Consider the following 20,678-nt stretch of genomic DNA (forward strand, 5'->3'; position numbering starts at 1 on the left):
GATGGATCATAGTTAATGTCATCAGCACCCTGTAGATGTGCACTCGGAGTGATACCACCCTTTTCTATCATGAACGATGTGGCAATGAGTCAATTACTACATGTGGAATTTTGCGTGTGTGCCACTGTAATATTTTTCTGGGGCTGTCCTAGCAAATACCACAGACTGAGCGGCTCCAACAGAAATGTATTTTCTCACAGTTCTGGAGGCCAGAAGCCCAAGGTCAAGGTGTCAGCAGATTTTTCTCATTCTGAGGCCGTTCTCCATGGCTCCTTCCCGGTGTCCTCACATGGTCTGCCCTCTGTGTGGATCTGTGTCTCCATCTCTTCTTCTTAGAAGGACACCGGTCAGATTGTTTTGGGCCCACAATAATGACCTGGTTTCAATTTAATTTCTTCTTCAAAGGCCCCATTTCCAAATACAGTACCATCCTGAGGTATGAGGGTCTAGGACACCAACATGAATTTTGAGGAGATACAACTCAGCCCATAGCAATCGCTGTATCAGTAGGCAGCAGGATGGTTTGGTCAAAGATCAATGCAGTGTAAATTTTGATAGACATAACCCAATGGCCCTTCACAAGAACTGTTATGGACTGAATGTTTGTGTCCCTCCCACATTTATATGCTGAAGCTCTAACCCCCAGGGCAATGGTATTTAGAGACAGGGTTAGGAGTTAATTAAGGTTACATGAAGTAATGAGAGTGGAGCCCCAGTTTAATGGGATTAGTGCTCTTATAAAAAGAGCCACCAGAGAACTTGCTCTCTGTGCACCCGTGGGAGCACACAGCAATCTGGCAGCTGTCTGCAAGCCTGGAGGGGCCCTCTTGGCAACCAAATCACCTGGCATTTTGATCTTAGACTTTCCAGCCTCAAGAACTGTGAGAAAATAATTTTTTTGTTGTTGAAGCCATCCAGTTTATAGTATTCTGTTATGGCAGCCTGAGCCAACTAATATGGGTGCCTATTTATCCACAAACTTGACAACAGAGTGGGTTGACAATATGATAGGTCAAAAATATATGTTGGTGTGATTTTAATTAACAATTCTCTTATTGTGAGTGGTGTGGGGAAAAGAAAGATCAGACTGTTACTGTATCTATATAGAAAGAAGTAGACATAAGAGACTCCATTTTGTTCTGTATTTGAGATGCTGTTAATCTGTGACCCTACCCCCAACCTTGTCCTTAAAAGAGACGTGCTGTGGTGACTCAGGGTTTAAAGGATTTTGGGCTGTGCAGGGTGTGCTTTGTTAAACAAGTGCCTGAAGGCAGCTTGCTGGTTAAAAGTCATCACCATTCTCTTAATCTCAAGTACCCAGGGACACATACACTGCCAAAGGTCGCAGGGACCTCTGCCTAGGAAAGCTAGGTATTGTCCAAGGTTTCTCCCCATGTGATAGTCTGAAATATGGCCTCGTGAGATGAGAAAGACCTGATCATCCCCCAGCCTGACACCCATGAAGGGTCTGTGCTGAGGAGGACCAGTACAAGAGGAAAGAAGGCCTCTTGGTGGTTGTTGGCAGTTGAGATAGAGAAAAGCATCTGTCTCCTGGCGTCCCTGGGCAATGGAACATCTCGGTATAAAACCCGATTGTATGTTCTGTTTACTGAGAAAGGAGAAAACCGCCTTAGGGCGAAAGGTGGGACTTGCTAGCGCAATGCTGCTCTTTATGCACTAGGTTTATGAAGATGTTTGCATATGCATATCAAGGCACAGCACTTTTCCTTAAACTTATTTATGTCACAGAGATCTTTATTCATATGTCTTACTGCTGACCTTCTCCCTACGATGATCCTATTATCCTGCCACTTCCCTTTTTTCTAAGATGGTAAAGATAATTATCAATAAATAGTAAGGGAACTCAGAGACCGGTGCTGGTGTGGGTCCTCTGTATGCTGAGCGCCGGTCTCCTGGGCCCACTTTTTCTTTCTCTATACTTTGTCTCTGTGCCTCATTTCTTTTTTTTTTTTTTTTCTTTTTGAGACGGAGTCTCGCTCTGTCTCCCAGGCTGGAGTGCAGTGGCGCGATCTCGGCTCACTGCAAGCTCCCCCTCCCGGGTTCCCGCCATTCTCCTGCCTCAGCCTCCTGAGTAGCTGGGACTACAGGTGCCCGCCACCACGCCCAGCTAATTTTTTGTATTTTTAGTAGAGACGGGGTTTCACCGTGGTCTCGATCTCCTGACCTTGTGATCCGCCCACCTCGGCCTCCCAAAGTGCTGGGATTACAGGCGTGAGCCACCGCGCCTGGCCTCTGTGTCTCATTTCTTTTCTCAAGTCTCTCGTTCCACCTAACGACAAACGTCCACAGGTGTGGAGGGGCAGGTCACCCCTTCAGAGTGGGAATGTGCACTCTTTCATATATTTAAGGACTCCCTAATTTTTTTGGGGATGTGTATGTGAATTGTTTGCTCGTTCTTTGCCCATTTTTCTTTTGAGTCTCACTTGGTCACCCAGGGCGGCGGGCAGTAGCACAATCTCAGCTCACTGCAACCCCTGCCTCCTCCTGAGTTCAAGCAATTCCTCTGCCTCAGCTTCCCCAGTAGCTGGGATTACAGGTGCGTGTCACCACGCCCAGCTACTTTTTGAATTTGTAGTAGAGACGGGGTTTCACCACGTTGGCCAGGCTGGTCTCAAACTCCTGACCTCAAGTGATCCATCTGCCTTGGCCTCCCAAAGTGCTAGGATTACAGGCATAAGCCACCGCGCCTGGCCCTAGCATCTTTTTATATACCTGTTTGCCATTTGTATGTCTTCTTCCAAGAAACGTCTGTTCAGATCTTTTGCCCATTTAAAAATCAGATTATCAGATTTTTTTCCTATTTAATTTTTTGAGCTCCTTGTATATTCTGGTTATTAATCCCTGGTCAGATAGTTTGCAAATATTTTCTCCCATTCTATGTGTTGTCTCTTTCCTTTGTTGATTGTTTCCTTTGCTGTGCAGAAGCTTTTCAATCTGATGTAATCCCATTTGACCATTCTTGCTTTGGTTGCCTGTCCTTTTGGAGTATTACTCAAGAAATCTTTGCCCAGACCAGCTTTCTGGAGTGTTTTCCCAATGTTTTCTTTCAGTAGTTTTATAATTTGAGAGCTTAGATTTAAGTCTTCAATTCATTTTGATTTGTTTTTTTATATGGTAAGAGATGGGGTCTAGTTTCATTCTTCTGTATATGGATATCCAGTTTTCCCAGCACCATTCATTGAAGAGACTGTCCTTTCCCCATTGTGTGCTCTTGGCACCTTTGTAGAAAATGAGGTCTCTGTAGATTTACTTCTGGGTTCTCTATTCTGTTCCATTGGTGTATGTGCCTGTTTTAATACCAGTACCATACTGTTTTGGTTACTACAGTTCTGTAGTATAATTTGAAGTCAGGTGATGTGATTCCTCTAGTTTTGTTCTTTTTGCTCAAGATGACTTTGGCTATTCTGGCTCTTTTGTGATTTCATATGCATTTTAGAATTGTTTTTTTCTATTTCTCTGAAGAACGTCCTTGGTGTTTTAAAAGGGATTGCACTGAACACGTAGGTTGCTTTGGGTAGTATGGACATTTTAACAATATTATTTCATCTAATCCATGAACATGGAATATCTTTCCATTTTTTGTGCTCTTTAATTTCTTGCATCAATGTCTTACAGTTTTCATTGTAGAGATCTTTCACTTCTTTTATGTTGATCTATAGGTATTTTACTTTATTTGTAGCTATTATAAATAAGATTACTTTCTTGATTTTTCAGATTTTTGAGGCTGGCATATAGAAATGCTATTGATTTGTGTATGTTGATTTTACATTCTGAAACTTTACTGAATTTGTTCATTCATTCTAATAGATTTTGGTGAAGTCTTTAGGTTTTTCAAATATCATATCATCTGCAAACAAGGATAATTTGACTTCTCCCTTTCCAATTTGGATGCCCTCTCTTTCTTTTGTCTGATTACTCTAGCTAGGGCTCCCAGTACTACGTTGAATAACAGTGGTGAAAGTGGGCATCCTTGTCCTATTCCAGATCTTAGAGGAAAGGCTTTTGGTTTTTCCCTGTTCAGTATGATACTAGCTGTGGATCCATCCTATATGGCTTTTATTATGTTGAGGTATGTTCATCCTATACCCAGTTTTTTGAGGGTTTTTAATCAAGAAGGGATGTTGAATTTTATCAGATGCTTTTTCAGCATCAGTTGAAAGGATCATATGGTGGTTGTCCTTTTTTTTTTTTTTTGAGACGGAATCTCGCTCTGCTGCCCAGGCTGGAGTGCAGTGGCTGGATCTCAGCTCACTGCAAGCTCCGTCTCCTGGGTTTACGCCATTCTCCTGCCTCAGCCTCCCAAGTAGCTGGGACTACAGGTGCCCACTACCTCACCCGGCTAGTTTTTTGTATTCTTTTAGTAGAGACGAGGTTTCACCGTGTTAGCCAGGATGGTCTCGATCTCCTGTCCTCGTGATCCGCCCGTCTGGGCCTCCCAAAGTGCTGGGATTACAGGCTTGAGCCACCGCGCCCGGCCGGTTGTTGTCCTTTATTTGGTTAACAGGATGTATCACATAGATTGATTTGCATATGTTGAACCATCCTTGCATCCCTAGGATGAATCCCACAAGATCATGCTGAATTATCTTTTTTTTTTTTTATTTTTGAGACAAGGTCTCACTCTGACACCTATGCTTGAGTGCAGCAGCGTGATTATTGCCCAGCTAATTGAAAACACTTTTGTAGAGACAGAGGTTTTGCCATGTTGCCCAGACTGGTCTCAAACTCCTGGGCTCAAGCAATCCGCCTGCCTTAGCCTCCCAAAGTGCTGGGATTACAGGTGTGAGCCACTATGCCCGGTCCTTGAATAATCTTTTTAATGTGTTGCTGAATTTGGTTTGCTAGTATTTTGTTGAGGATTTTCACATCAATGTTCATCAGGGGTATCGGCCTGTAGTTTTCTTTTTTTGATGTGTCTTTGTCTGGTTTTAGTATCAGGGTAATACTGGCCTCATGGAACTGAGTTTGGAAGTTTTCCCTCTATTTTTTGGAATAGTTTGAGTAGGATTGGTATTAGTTCTTTAAATGTATGGTACCAACTGCCTTTTTTTTTTTTTTTTTGAGACAGAGTTTCACTCTGTCGCCCAGGCTGGAGTGCAGTGGCGCGATCTTGGCTCACTGCAAGCTCCGCCTCCTGGGTTCATGCCATTCTCCTGCCTCAGCCTCCCAAATAGCTGGGACTACAGGTGCCCGCCACCACATCCAGCTAATTTTTTTTTTCTCTGTATTTTTAGTACAGACAGTAATAATATATTATTAATATGATTAGAGAAAAGTATTTAATTTTGGAAAAGGGAAGGAGAGAGGGAGAAGAGGAGGGAAAAAAAGGGGAGGGAAGGAAGGGCTCCTCTCTGAGCCTAAGCTCAGAGCAAGGTGAGGGGCACTCAGCCTGAGGATTCTCCTCTTCCTTCCAGTGGCCACACAGACACCCTGGCCTCTGGTCCCTGAAATCAAAGATACAGCCTGACATGCTGCCACCCTGGGAGCCGATCAGCAGGCATGCAGCCTGGGGGTTCCCCTCCCGAGGCCTGGGCTCGGCAGGAGGCTCCTCATGGTGCAGTGGAGCCACAGAGCATCCCGGGGCGGGTGGCGGGTGTGTGGTGCAGAGCTCTGCACCAGGTGGGTTGTTTCCTGGGAGGCCCTGGGCTGTCCTTGGGCCTTGGTTCCTGCCTGAGCCTGGTTCCCCACCTTCCTCTTGACCTTGTGAGGTGCCCAGTGTCCTTCCAGGAAATTCCCTTTCCGCTGGAGTCATGCAGAGCTTGCTTCTGTGGCAGGCAGCCTTCCCCTAACAGCCCCTGGGAGAGATGGAGAGACAGGTCAGGTGACTCCTGCTGTGCGCCCGCCACCCTGCACCTGCAAAAGCCCTACAGTCCTGCTCTCTTCCTTCTTACCTTCCACTCAGGCCAAGGCGCAGCACAGATGTTACTTCCTTGGCAATCCTCCCTGACACCTGCCCAGGCCAAGAGGTGGAAGACATGTTTGCTAAAGGCCTTGAGTTAGCGTCCCCAGGTAGAGCCGGGCTGGATAGACCAGTCACTGGAAGAAGTGACTCTCAGTTGGGGCCTAGAGGAACTCCCAGGAGCCAAGTCCTCGCTTTCTCTGCTTCCCTCTGCTCCTGTCTGGGTTCCCCAGTGGCCCCCTGTTTCTTCCCTCCCTGCCCAGAGAGCTCCTCACCCCTTCAGCCACGTGAAGGTGCCTTCTATGAACCGGGCTGGGACCCTCACCAGATACTGACTTAGCTGGCGCCTTGACCTCCCCAGCTTCCAGAAGCGTAAGCAATAAAGCTCTGTCATTTATGGTATTCAGTTATAGCAGCCTGAACAAATGAAGATACCAACAGGGCACAGCCCGGGTGGGACGCGTAAGTGCATGAGAAGTCCCCAGGGATAGTGTCTCGCTGCTGTTAGGAGGCATGGCCAGAGCCAGCAGATGGTGCTTTTCAAGAGAAGCCAGAAATCCGGACTGTGATATCCCAGCTCCCAATTCGAAATGTTTGCTGGCAATTCACTAAATTGAAGCTACCATGCAGGCCAGGTTAAAGGGGCTCCCGGGGTGGAATCTGGGTCCACCACTTTGTGCCTTTGCTTGGTCAGTGGCTTTAACACTGTGCTCTGCAAAGCCCGGGCCACCATTCTCGCAGTGTGAGGGCTGCGGACCACCTGGGTCAGTGTTACCAGGGGACACATGTTACCAAAGTGGCTGCTGGGCCCACTGGATCCCTGAGCCCGAGTCCTAGGGGTGGGGCCTGAACCTTGTCTCTGCCAAAGTGCTGCAGTGACGGAACTCTGGACAGGCTCCACTAAAGGACCCTGGGGCACCTGGACATCCAGAGCTGATCAGCCACAACCAGTGTCATATCTGGGACTTTGTGATGCACGGTTTCTTTAAAGAATAGCCCCATCTGCTACATAAAGTTTGCTATCCAGCTCTCCTAACATGGGGGTCAGGGGCATGGAGCCCACAGCCTCCAGAGTGATCTTGATCTTTGAAAAGGAACCCAGCCAGGTCACTTGTTTGCTGGCAGCCTCCTCCTGAGGCTGCCCCTATCCTCGCAGTCCAGTTCCCCGGTCATGCCATGGCCTCAGGTCCTGTCTATGTGGGTCTCTCCTCCTCTCTGTGGTCGTTCCCCATCATCCCACTTGCCCTTTGCTCAAATGTCACTTTCTTAGTTAGGCTTTCCCTGGCCCCTTATATAATACAGCCCCTCCCACTCCACACTCTCTCCCCTCCCTAGTTCACTCTCCTCTGTAGTCCTTAGCTGCTTTCAGACACCTACATTATATTCTAGGACATTTTGCTCTCTGCTTACATCCCCAGGGACCAGTGCCTAGCTCCAACTAGGCTTGAAGAAGGATGTGCAGAGTGAATGAATGACTCCAGGAGGTTGTTTCTACCTCAGGGCCTTTGCGTATGTGGTGCTTTGCACAGAATGTTCTCCCCCAGCTTAATCCCCAGCTGACTCCTTCTTGTCACTGAGGTCCCATCAAGTGTTTCTACTTCAGAGAGGCTGTCCTGGTCTCCCTAATACCTCACCTCCCCATGCTTATTTATCACTCTGCTTCCCTTTCTTTATTCTTAAATTAAATTAATTGATTTATTTAGAGACAGGGTCTCACTCTGTTACCCATGCCAGAGTGCAGGAGTGCAATCATAGCCACTGCAGCCTTGACCTCCTGGGCTCAAGCAACCTTCCCACCTCAGCCTCCGGAAGTGCTAGGATTACAGGTGTGAGCCACCAGGCCCAGCCCCTTGTTCTTTAAATGGAGATATCATTCACATAACGTAAAATGTATCATCTTAAAGTGTACAATCAGTGGTTTTGACTATGTTCACGAGGTTGTACAACCATCACCACTGTTGAATTCCATTACATGTGCCCCCTCCAGAAAGGAGCCTCATACCATTAGCAGTCACTCATCACCACCCCACTACCCCAATCCCTGGCAATCATTGTCTCTGTGGAGTTACCTGTTCTAGATATTTCCTATAAACGGAATCATACAGTGTGTAACCTTCTGTGTCTGGCTTTTTTCCCTCAGCACAGAGCTTATAGGTTCATCCATGTTGGAGCATGTATCAGAACTTCATTCCTTTTAATACTGAATAATATTCCATCGTCTGAATATGCTACTGAATGCGGAAGAACTCAACTGTGTTCCCTTGGCTGTCACACAAATCCACACAGGAGGGGGGTTTTCCCCACAGGTGCCTGGGATTACAGGCACCTTCTGTGACCACATGTGTGGGGGTTTTCCCCACACCAGCAAGAAGGCAGTCAGGTCCAGCTGGTGCCCTTCAATGCAATTCTGACACTATCTACCTGGAGATAGTGTCAGAGCCCACAGGGTGGGGCTCAGTCCCCAAGACTGCCCCCACTTCTGATGCCACTCCCAAACCTGGGCCTCAGGAACTTCTGATGGACCAGCTTTAAGTTGGGGTTCCCATGACACCCTCCTTGCATTCAATTAATTGGCTACAGCGGCTCACAGAACTCAGGGACACACTTACGTTTGCTGGTTTATTATAAAGGGTATTGCAAAGGATATAGATGAAGAGATGCACGGGCAAGGCATGGGGAAAGGGGCGCGAAGGTTCTATGCCCTCCCTGGGCACGCCGCCCTCCAGGAACCTCCATGTGTTCAGCTATCCTGGAGGTTATACAGAGGCTTCATTACATGGGCATGGCTGGTTAAATCACTGGCCATGGGTGAACACCTTAACCTTCAGCCCCTCTCCCCTCCCTGGAGGCTGGGGGTGAGGCTGGAAGCCCCAGGCCTCTAGTCCTGCCTGGGTCTTTCTGGTGACCAGCCCCATCCTGGAGCTACCTGGGGGCTGCCCGCCTTCACCCACCTCTTCAGCATAAGAAAGACGCCACTGTGGAGATTCCACAGATTCTAGCAGTTTCAGGCCAGGAAGCCCGGATGAAGATCAAATGTATATTTGATGAGATCGCAGCCACATTTTGTTTACCCATTCATCCATTGAAGTACATTTTGTTTCTTTCCCTCTCCTTGGCTATTGTGAACAGTGTTGCTAATTACATTTGTCTGCAAGTTTTTGTGCGACTGTGTGTTGTCATTTCTTTTAGAATGGAATACCCAGGAGAGTGGAATTGCTGGGTCACATGGTCTTTTTTAATTCTCTCTAGATCTTATCACCTTCTGAAATTATTACTTTTTTTTTTTTTTTTTTGAGACAGAGTCTTGCTCTGTCGCCAGACTGGAGTGCAGGGCCCTATCTCTCAGCTCACTGCAAACTCTGACAAGTTCAAGTGATTCTCCTGCCTCAGCCTCCCAAGTAGCTGGAATTACAGGCATGAGCCACCACACCCGGCCTGATTTTTTTTTTTTTTTTTTTTTGAGGGGGAGTTTCACTCTTGTTGCCCAGACTGGGGGTGCAATGGCACAATCTCGGCTCACTGCAACCTCCGCCTCCTGGGTTCAGGTGATTTTCCTGCCTCAGCCTCCCAAGTAGCTGAGATTACAGGCGTGTGCCACCACGCTCGGCTAATTTTTGTATTTTTAGTAGAGACGGGGTTTCACCATATTGGCCAGGCTGGTCTTGAACTCCTGACCTCAGGTGATCCACCCACCTTGGCTTCCCAAAGTTCTGGGATTACAGGCGTGAACCACCATGTCCACCTATTACTTGTTTATTGACTGTCTCTGCTGGGGCTGGGACTAGCATGAAGGGAGTGAGGTAGCTGCCTCAGGTGCAAAATTGGAGAACGGTCCCCAAAATCTCAGTCTTCAGCATAAATAATATTTTAATACATTTTAAAAAGTCAAAGACAAGGTCAGTCAGAGGACTGGAGCCTGAGGCCAAAAGAAAAACCCAAACCGGCCGGGCGTGGTGGCGGCGCCTGTAGTCCCAGCTACCCGGGAGGCTGAGGCGGGAGAATGGCGTGAACCCGGGAGGCGGAGGTTGCGCTGAGCTGAGATCGCGCCACTGCACTCCAGCCTGGGCGACAGGGGAGACTCCGTCAAAAAAAAAAAAAAAAAAATCGAATCCTGTCTTTATTTAAAACGTTGTTATTTTGTTCATGGACGTTTTCATTACCTTTACCTTTCAAAAACATGGCATTCAAATATCACTGACCTTGATGGCTGCGTTTTCTGGTCCTCTGGCTTTCGGCGCGGGAGGTGAGAGAAGTGCGTCCCCAGCCACGTCCCCGCAGGGCGCTCCCCGCAGCTCGCCACAGGCTCTCGGGAAGCTCGGCCGGCGGCGGGAAGGGCTGCTGCGCGCAGGAACTATCGTCAGCTTTGATTTCAGGTCGGGCTTTCACGCTGCGAGGCCCGCCCTCAAATCACAACGTGAGGAAAACCTCGGGCGGTGGGAGCAGCGGAGGCCAGACCTGGGGAGGGCTCCGTGAGGGGAGGGGGAACAGATCCCAGGGTGTCTCGGGGGAGAAATGGACACAGGTTGGTGGGCAGTGGATGGGCGCAGGCGTGGGGAGGGGGCTGCCGCCAGAGGAGGGTGAGGGTCCAGTCGGAGGCCCAGCCAGCGGGACGCCCAGCGCGGCTTCAGGGACCCCGGTGCCGCGGACTCACGCCTGGCTGCGTGGGCCGTGCCGGAGCGAGGGCGCCCCCTGGCGGTTCGGGGTTCGACGTGGGCCGGCCGGAGCCTCGGTCTCTTTTTTTTTTTTTTTTTTGAGACGGAGTCTCGCTGTATCCGGAGTGCAGTGGCGCCATCTCGGCCCACCGCAACCTCCGCCTCCCGGGTTCAAGCCATTCTCCTGCCTCAGCCTCCAGAATAGCTGGGATTACAGGCGCGCACCACCACTCCCGGCTAATTTTTGTATTTTTAGTAGAAACAGGGTTTCACCGTGTTGGCCAGGCTGGTCTCGAACTCCTGACCGCAAATGATACCCCCGCCTCGGCCTCCCAAAGTGCTGGGATTACAGGTGTGAGCCACCGCCCCCGGACCCTTGTGACCTCTTAAGTAAACAACTTCCCAGGGATGCCAAGGCGTGGGAGGGAATCAGGATACACAAGGCAGTGTTTTAAAAAATTAAATCAGAAGCTATTGCCCACAGGCTGGCTGCCTGTTTTGGCAAATAAAGTTTTACTGGCCAATTGGCAAAAAATCCAGAGCAAAGGCCTCAGGTGCAGGCCACGTGTCAGGGAAAAGCATGAGCCTTAACTGGGCTATTTTAATGTGGTCTGTTTCACTTGCAAGGTGATGCCTCTGCTGTCGCTCCTCAGAGGGAGGCTTGGGCGTGCACACAGTCATCCTGGGGTGGCAGTGGCTTTAGCAGGGCTCTCTTTGGCTGTCCCTTCCCCTCATAATTCTGTTAACTGCCTTTGTTGGTCTCGAACCAGCTGTTAGGCGCCACCGATTGCTGGATGATTGTTCTACTGTTATGACGATGTCCCGGGACGTACATTTTGCCACAGTTTGATTCAATTAAATGCAGGCGCCTCTGCAGGGGCTGTTTTCCAGGCCAGTCTTTGAGGTTCATTCTGACCCCAGGAGAGCTCTTTGTAGCTGCTTTTCTCCATGCTTCTATCTGGTAAATTGGCTGGCTTATGGTTTAGCTGGTTGCTCTGTTGAAGCTGCTAGTTATCTATTAATCGCTTACCAACACTTTCTCTATTGTTTTTGATTTATTTTTAGACACTCCAGCTCTGTCGCCCAGGCTGGAGGGCAGTGGCACAATCTTGGCTCACTGCAATCTCCGCCTCCTGGGTTCAAACAATTCTCCTGCCTCAGCCTCCCAAGTAGCTGGGATTACAGTCATGTGCCACCATACCAGGCTAATTTTTTATAGTTTTGGTAAAGATGGGGTTTCACCATTTTGGCCAGGCTGGCCTCAAACTTCTGAGCTCAGGTGATCTACCCACCTGGGCCTCCTAAAGTGCTAAGATTACAGGCAAGGGCCTCCGCATCTAGCCTGTCTATTGTTTTTTGAGTGCCCTTAGCCTTGAACTTACCTACACTGTGTTCAAATAAAGGCAATTCCTTTGGGGAGAGCTTAGAAGCTGTCTGCTCTATGCCTTGCCTCTCCTCTCCTGGGCAAAATTCCTGAGTCACTGCTTCACTGTGGGTGGCAGAGAGAACGGACCACTTTCTCAGAGTGACACCCTTGCTTGATGAGTGGATTGGGTGGGGACTGTAGCCTCTGATCTTCCTGGCTTGCCTCTCCCAGCGTGGAATTTCCACCCTGAGTGAGCTGGAGCCAGCCTGACTGTTCTCAGACCGAAGCGCCTAGAGCAGAAGCGCCTAGAGCAGAGTCTTCACTCTGAAATGGAGGGGCTGGCTGGAGGAGAGCCCTGACCTCTCCGCTGTGCTCACTCAGGATTTAGCTTCGGACACAGAGCTGGGCGGTGCGGGCACAGATGCTGGCAGCCGCCCGTCCGGTGGAGGTCTGGTGGCCTCGCCTGGGAGCTTTGTGTTGTTGGCTGCTCCCGCCCAGCACAGAGTTTTTGTCACTCTGAGCTGAGAGTGACGAGTGAGGAAGTGGTAATAGCTCAAATGTCATAGTGCTCACTGTTCTTACCAAGCTTCAGTAGGTTTTTCCTGAATCAGTTTTTCTTCATTCGGTCTATGCTTTTAAGACAATTTCCGGGCCAGGCGTGGTGGCTCATGCCTGTAATCCCAGCATTTGGGAGGCCAAGGCAGGCAGATCATGAGGTCAGGAGTTTGAGATCAGCCTGACCAACATGGTGAAACCCCGTCTCTACTAAAAATACAAAAAAAATATAGCCGGGCGTGGTGGCGCATGCCTGTAATCCCAGCTACTCAGGAGGCTGAGGCAGGAGAATTATTGCTGGAACCCAGGAGGTGGAGGTTGCAGTGAGCCAAGATAGCGCTACTGCACTCCACCCTGGGCAACACAGCTAGACTGTCTCAAAAAAAAAAAAAAAAAAAGACAATTTCTGGAGACTTAAATCATTTTACCCCTTGCACTCATTTTGCTGGGAAGGGGGTCCATAGGGCTCCCTCGGCTCCTCTCCTCTGCCTGCCCTTTGAGATTCCTACTCCTGATGCTGGGCAAATACACTTCATCCCCACTGCCCTGAGGAGCTCCCTGGCTCTCCCTCCCTGGGCCTGGGCCCCAGGGCGTTTCCTTCTCTGATAGCTGTGTGTGTCTGGGATGCTATTTGATTTGTTTTTCTAAGACCACCAGAGCGTGCACAAAAGAACCAGCGAGCAGGCAAGGGTAGGAGCAAAACTGCAAATTTATTTTTGGTCACCTAGCTTCAGGGGAAGAAGGTGTGGGGGTGAGGTCTGTCAGCCTCTGGCAAAGGAGGCCGGGGGAGTCACCCGGTGGAGCTCTCAGGCAAGGTTCCTAGGTCCGCACAGGAGCACGGACCAATGAAGTTCTCACCGCGCGCCTGCCTGGAGCGGCTTTTATGTCCTGGGCCTGGGAGTGGGCGGGCAGTGGGCGGGACATAGGCGGGTCGGGGCCGGGCGGTAGGCGTGGCTAGGCGGGTTCCGGTTTTTCTCCGTCGGAGGTCGGGTTGCGCCTGCGCAGTCGACCTGTGTCTTTCCTGGCGCGGGAAAGCTGACGGTGAAGAACCCGGAACTGTGCCATCTTGCCTCCCTTCGTCCAAACACTATTATTTTGGAGGAACATCACATTTGAGAGAGACCCACCTTTCGCTGTCTGTGTCCTCCCGTTGCCCGTTTTCCTGCTCATTTTTCTGGGTGCAGAGCTCTCTTGCTAGGCTATAGGCCCTCTCAGATTTGGGAACTCTACCCTACCCCCTACAGTGATTTACTGAACTTTTTGGTTGTAAAGTGTTTTTCTGGGGGGATGGGAGACAGGGTCTCATTCTGTCACTCAGGCTGGAGCGCAGTTGTTCAATTATAGCTCACTGCAGCCTTGAACTCCTGGGCTCAAGCTATCCTCCCACCTCGGCCTCCCAAGTAGCTGGGACTACAGGTGTGTGCCACTACTCCTGGCTAAGTTTTAAATTGTTTGTAGAGACAAGGTCTCACTATGTTGCCCAGGCTGGTCTTGAATGCCTGACATCAAGTTATCCTCCTGCCTCCCTACGTGCTGGAATTCCAGGCATGAGCCACCATGCCCAGCTTAAAATCAATTAAAAAAAATCAAAGTAGTACTTAAAAATAATTCAGTGTAAAAAGGCTTTTAACAGAAGCTACCATTCCCACTCCCCCTTCCTTTCATATTTTCTGTTCCCCAGAGGCACTCTGTGGTAAGAATCAGGACAGTCATGCCTGCCAGCTCTCTCTCTGTTCGGGCTTCTCCTGGAGCCCTGTCCTCCCACTGGCTCTCATCTGCTGGTGCTGAACAGAGGCTGTCTCCCAAGACTTCCTGTTCTCTCCCTGCGTTGGGTCTTGTGACTGCTGACCCACGTCATCTTTCTTGGTTTATTTCCTCATTTTGGTGGCATACATCTCGCTGCAGGAACATAATCCTGACACTGACACTAGGTGTTGGCAAGGATTTGTGGGACCACTGAACCATGCTGGTGGGCTGGTATGTCCATTGTGGGGTGAGGGTGCCTTTCCACGTCAGTACATGAAGCATCCTTATTACAGCTGCGGAGTATTCAATGGGGAGGCACACAGGGATGTATTTTCCCAGCTTCCTATTTATGGACATGGGTTGTTTCCAATCTTTTGCTGTCAAACACTGCTGCGACGAACAGCTGTATGCAGACTTCATTTGAAGGTGTGTAAGGGTAAAGGGAAGATCACTTTGTAGAAGAGACATTCCCATGTCACAGCATCCACATGTTTGTAATTTTGGTGTTTTTTTTTTTTTTTTTTGAGACGGAGTTTAGCTCTTGTTGCCCAGGCTGGAGTGCAATGGCACGATCTCGGCTCACTGTAACCTCTGCCCCAGGGTTCAAGTGATTATCCTCCCGAATAGCTGGGATTACAGGCTCCTGCCACCAGGCCTGACTAATGTTTTGTATTTTTAGTAGAAATGGGGTTTCACCATGTTGGCCAGGCTGGTCTCGAACTCCAAACCTCAGGTGATCCGCCCACCTCGGCCTCCCAAAGTGCTGGGATTACAGGCATGAGCCACCGCGCCCGGCGGCAACCACCAAATCCACCCCACGGGAGAGCCTCGATTTACACTCCAAACAGCAATCACAAGTGCTTGTTTCCCCAGCTGTGCTTCAGAACTTACTATTTTTCTGTCAATCTAAGAGGTAAAAATGGCATATCAATGTGGTGTTCTTTCAGGGAATTTGAACGTTTCTATCACCATGAACATCTTTTTTTTTGTTTGTTTTGTTTTGTTTTTTTGAGACGGAGTCTCGTTCTGTCGCCTAGGCTGGAGTGCAGTGGCGCGATCTCGGCTCACTCCAAGCCCCACCTCCCGGGTTCCCGCCATTCTCCTGCCTCAGCCTCCCAAGTAGCTGGGACTACAGGCACCCGCCACCACGCCTGGATTTTTTTTTTGTATTTTTAGTAGAGACGGGGTTTCACTGTCTTAGCCAGGATGGTCTCGATCTCCTGACCTCGTGATCCACCTGCCTCGGCCTCCCACAGTGCTGGGATTACAGGCGTGAGCCACAGCGCCCGGCCACCGTGAGCATCTTCGTACATCTTCGAGCTATGTACATTTCATCTTCTGTGAACCGTTTCTTACCCATTTTCCCACTGGATAGTTGGTCTTTCCATCTGCTTTGGAATCATCTTCAGGCCGACTTTCATCCCCAACATTTCACTGAAATTGCTTTTGAGGTCACTATTGATGTCCACATTGTCCAACCCACGGGCCAGCTCCTGGTTCTTACTGGGCTTTCTCAGCAGCATTTGACGCAGCTGGGTGGCTGCTGCTGCTTGCGTCTTTCTGTAACAGCTTCTGCCTCTTCCGTGGTTTCCTTCTTAACTTCCAGAAACTCTTTTCTCAATGCCCTTGATGGATTTTCCTTATTTCTTCAACCTCTAAACATTTGAATTTGCAGGGCTCAGTTACCTTCTCTCTGAGTGTTGCCGCATAGACCCTTTATCCAGGTCTTCAGTAGCCTCCTGGCAGGTTCCCTGTGAAGGGTCTCGATGTGTCAGATCAAACGATCGACTGTGAAGACATGTTTTAGATGCAGAGGTTGTCTACGTGAGTGCTAGCGGCTCTTGATTTAAACCAAACTGGGCTCTAAATTGCTGTGTTTCATTTATGTTTTCCTTCCTTCCTTCCTTCCTTCCTCCTCCCTCCCTCCCTCCCCTCCTTCCTTCCTTCCCTCCTTCCCAAGGTCTTACTCTGCTCCACAGGCTGGAATGCAGTGATGCAATCATAGCTTACTGCAGCCTTGACCTCCTGGGCTCAAGCGATCCTCTACCTCAGCTTCCTGAGTGGCTGGCAGCACAGGTATGTACCACTACCACCATGCCTGGCTAATTTTTGAATTTTTTATAGAGATGGGGGGTCTCACTATGTTGCCCAGGTTGGTCTCGAACATCTGGGCTCAAGTGATTCACCCGCCTCAGCCTCCCAAAGTGCTGGGATTACAGGCGTGAGCTACCATGCCTGGCCTTTGTTTATATTTTAATCCAGAAGGGTAAATCATTATTTAAATAGTGGGGTGCAACTGTCCACAAAACCAATAGGAGCGAGTAATTCATTGAGAAGCTTTCTGCCCCTTATGAGGCACTAGTCTTCCTTCCTGCCTTTTTTTTTTTTTTTTTAATGGAGTCTTGCTCTGTCTCCAGGCTGGAGTGCAGTGGCACAATCTTGGCTCACTACAATCTCCACCTCCTGGGTTCCAGTGATTCTCCCACCTCCGCCTTCTGAGAAGCTGTGATTACAGGCATGCACCACCACACCCAGCTAATTTTTTGTGTTTTGTAGTAGAGACGGGTTTTCGCCATGTTTTCACTATGTTGGCCAGGCTGGTCTTGAACGCCTGACCTCAAGTGATCCACCCCCAAAGTGCTGGGATTCCAGGTGTGGGTCACCGTGCCCGGTTGAGGCACTAGTCTTATTGTCCCACCAGTCCTTCGGTGTCAGCCCATCCCGTGTAAGGCCAGGAGCGCACATCCATCTCCCACCGAGGCTGCAAAAAAGGGCTCAGGCTCCTGCTGGTTAGGGGCCTTTGGCTGGGCTTTCCAGGGGCTGGGCTGGGCTAAGGAGCAAATCCACGTGCTGGCACAGGAGCAGGACTGTGGAGGCCATTTGTGACGTCTCTGTTATGCAAATAATGTGCTGATCTCAGATTTTTTTTGCTTAGCTTAGGTTGTAAAAGTGGAAGTGTTGGGTCAAAAGCGATCAGAGATCTTTCTAAAACTGACCATGTTACTGCCACCCCCGAAACTCTTCACTGGCTCCCCTAGAGCCTTTGGAGTAAACTTCAGGCTCCTTGGTCTGTCCTGTGGGGATCTTTACTGCTGGCCTCTGCCGCTCTTTCCTGCCGTTGCTCTCTGCCCTGACACGTGGGATTTCTGTCTCCTCCTTTGCTGAACTGCTCTCAGCTTGCCCACTGGGTAAAGGTCTGTTGGGCTGTAGTGGGGACAGCTCATGCCTTAGATCCCTTCATTCCACTTAACCTTCCATCTCTCCGGTCCTACCTGGAGGCGCAGGGTGGGATGCTGAAGAAGACGGTGTCAGGCACCCCACCCAGCCACAGGCCAGGGCCCCGCTGTGGTTGAGGGGCCCCTCATCATGCCTTTTGACATTTCCCTACTGGATCCATCTCCTGGCCTGGGGCCCCAGGACCCCAACCTGAGTCCTGGGGAGTGAAAATGGGGCCCTTTTCACTGAAGACTCTGTGCAGCAGGCCATGAGCCACGCAGCCTGGGTGCCTGGGGATGGAGGGTGGCATGATAGGGAGTGAGGCCTGCTTTTCTGTATGGCTGGGTATGAGGCATGGCTTCACCCAGCAGGGCCCGCGGAGGGCCAGGGTGGGTGCAGGGGGGGAGCTGGGCCGTGGCATATTTTGTCTTGAGCATGAATGGGACAGTGCAGGGTCCTCCTGAAACATCAGGGGACACCAGGGGGCTTAGGGACCTGCAAAAGAGGAGCAGGCAGGAGCAGAGGAAAGACGCATGTCACCGTGAGTGTGACTGTGGGAAGCCCAGGTGGCAGCAGAAGGCCCTCTGCTCCACACCATGGTTAGAAGCAGAGCTACGGAGGCAATAGACCCTGCAAGCCCCCGCCTCTCCATGCTGTTGTCCACGAGCAGTTGCTTAGCCTTTCTGGGCCTCTGTTCCCCACTTGCCAAGGGGCATGATGACAGCACCTACCTGGGGGTTTGTTAGGCTGCAGGTGAAGCACTGGCCTGAGGCTCGGTGTCATGGGGAAGCGTTTGAGTTTCCAGGTATGAAGTATGAGCCTTCAGCTGAGACATATCCCAACTGGCGCTCTTGACTGAGATCCCAGCTGCTCACCTCCTTGACCCATGGGTGGGTGAGTCAGTGATCGGGAGCTGGAAACTGGGGAGGGCATTGCTTGGAGGGTGCTGTGGGTGCACGGGGTACTTCCAAGGGCTGAGGGGGTTGCCCCTCCTGGAGAACCACTCAGGAACCCTGCAGGGTTGGGAGACGCAGATGAGGTCTGATGCCTGCCTGAGGGATCTGAAGGATGAGGGGCCATGTCAGCATTTATCTGTCCCTGAGTTGTTAGGGAAGGGGACCATGACAGTCCCTGGGACAGCCCTACTCACACCTTTGAGATTATCTGGGGTTCTGCTCTGGGGGGCTGCATGGGTTTTGCAGAGGGCTGGATGCGGCTGGGTTCCCAGGCTGAGGTGCTGGCCACGATGGAGATGCCTGATGTGGTCTAATGTTGGTAACCTCCCCAATTCCCATGTTGAAACGGAACCCCCAGTGTGAGGGTATTAAGAGGTGGGGTCTTTTGGGGAGCGGTTAAGTCATGGGGGCGCTGGCCTTGTGAATGGGCTTAATGCCCTCATAAAAGGGGCTGGAGGCAGCTGCACACCCCTTCCGTGTGAGGGCACGCAGATGGCACCACCTGTGAGGGGCCAGACACTGAATCTGCTGGTGCCTTGATCTTGGACTTCTCAACCCCCAGAGTTGTAAGCAATGCATTCCCGTTGTGTATAAATTACCCAGCTTCTGGTATTCTGTTCCAGCAGCCAGAACCAAGACACCATTTCCCAAGGAACTGCCTGGGGTGGAGGGCAGTCCCCAGTGACACAGTGATGGGGGGCAGGGGTTTCAGAGAACCCACGGGTCCCCCATGTGAGAATGAATCAATTTGGAACCCCAGCCAGGCCCAGGGCCTCTGAGGCAAGCCCCAGTCAGGGAAGAATCTTCCGGTCTGCAGGCTCCACCCTACCCCGGCTCCCTCCCTGGAGAAGCCTAGGTGGTGAAGGAGAGCCCATGGCCAGGGCCTGCCTCGTGCCTGCATTTGACTGAGTGGTGTTAGGGGTTCACATCACCTGGTGCCACGCTGTGCTCACAGGCATTAGTCCTGGGCACCACCTGCGCTGCTGACACTTGCCCCACAGGCACAGGCCCTGCCCTGTGGAGCCCCTGGGGGCCGTCCCATCTGGCAGACCATGACACTGGAGCCAGAACTACAGGAGAACAAAGACGCCTCTGCAGGGAAGGGCCACGAGCCAAGGAGCAGACTGTGTGGCTGTGGGCAAGGCCTCCCTGGGCTTCGAGGCTGCACCTGGAGAAGGAACACCGGGTCTGGGCGGGTCCTCTGAGGGCGGTCCTCTGGCCGTACCAGGGCCTGGCACCCAGCAGCTGCTCAGAGGGGTGCAGAGCCAGGTTGAAGGCCCCTTGGAGGATCCTGAGGCACAAATGTCCTCAGCCTGAGCCCCCAGCCCTGCCTTCTCCACGGGGCTGGCTGTGGGCTGCCTCCTTCCCTCCTGCGCCAGAGCCTCCCCTGCTGGGGTGAGCCTTGGGGCACCCAGCTTCACCTGGCCATCCTGATACCCATCCTGCGCTGGGCCACTGGGAGGCTGCTGTCAGGAATGGCTTCTGGGAGATGGGCCCTGCACCTGAGGCTGCAGCTCTGACTGGATCGACAAGGTGGGGAACAGCATACTGGTGTAGCCAGGAGGCAGGGACGGCCCCCGCTGACCTCTGGAGTGGGCTTTTCTCATGTTGCCCAAGGGGTGCCAGGGACTGAGGGTGTCAGGTAGGGATAAGGGTGAGAAGGTGGCTCTAACCAGCTCCTGGAACCCCCCCAAACTCCTGGGGTTTCGCCCCCAGGGCTCTGCCCAGGCCCTGTGGGAGCCCTGCCCCCACCTCTCCACATTACTTGCCCTCCCTGGGGTCTCAGATGGAAGGGGTGGGCTGGGGGGGTGCAGGGCAGATTCTGCTTGGCCCTGATGTGCAGGCCCTGGGCCTCTGCTGGGCCCTCCTGGGCCTTGCTGCGGTCCTGGCTCACCAGGCAGAGTCCCTGAGTTGGCTGAGGCATCGGGGCTGCTCGTGGCCCTGTCTCTGCCTGTTCCCCAGCTTGGAACCAAGTCTAGGGCACCAAGTCTGATCCTGAGTGGGACCCCACTGCTGAGGGGCCTGACACGGCCTAGAGTGGGCCAGGGTGGGTCAGTCAGCGCACCCCAGCGCTCCCTCCCCAACCCATCTGCCCCCCAGCAGGCCCTGACCAGGAAAGGGGGTGCAAATTGCACTCCCTGACTTCCTGACTAAATGACCTTGTCACATGTCAGGTGGGGTCTCAGCTGCTCCCCAGCCCACTGCTTGCTGGCTCCGTTTGTGAGGGGCTGGAAACAGACTGGGTGGGGCTGTGGGAGGGCTGGTGG

General features: G+C 51.3%; 1 long non-coding RNA gene across 1 annotated transcript; it reads right to left on the bottom strand.

Moving 5' to 3' along the window:
- Nucleotides 1-5,319: 5,319 nt before the first annotated feature.
- On the bottom strand, nucleotides 5,320-10,574 carry LOC117064540. The gene is made up of 3 exons (XR_004429518.1): nucleotides 10,120-10,574; nucleotides 5,710-5,816; nucleotides 5,320-5,465 (listed from the first exon to the last, which is right to left on the bottom strand). It is a non-coding gene; the product is annotated as an uncharacterized LOC117064540 (long non-coding RNA).
- Nucleotides 10,575-20,678: the final 10,104 nt, after the last annotated feature.

The sequence above is a fragment of the Trachypithecus francoisi genome, unplaced genomic scaffold (genome assembly GCF_009764315.1).
Source record: "Trachypithecus francoisi isolate TF-2019V2 unplaced genomic scaffold, Tfra_2.0 Lachesis_group2, whole genome shotgun sequence".
In the NCBI taxonomy this organism is placed as follows: Eukaryota; Metazoa; Chordata; class Mammalia; order Primates; family Cercopithecidae; genus Trachypithecus; species Trachypithecus francoisi.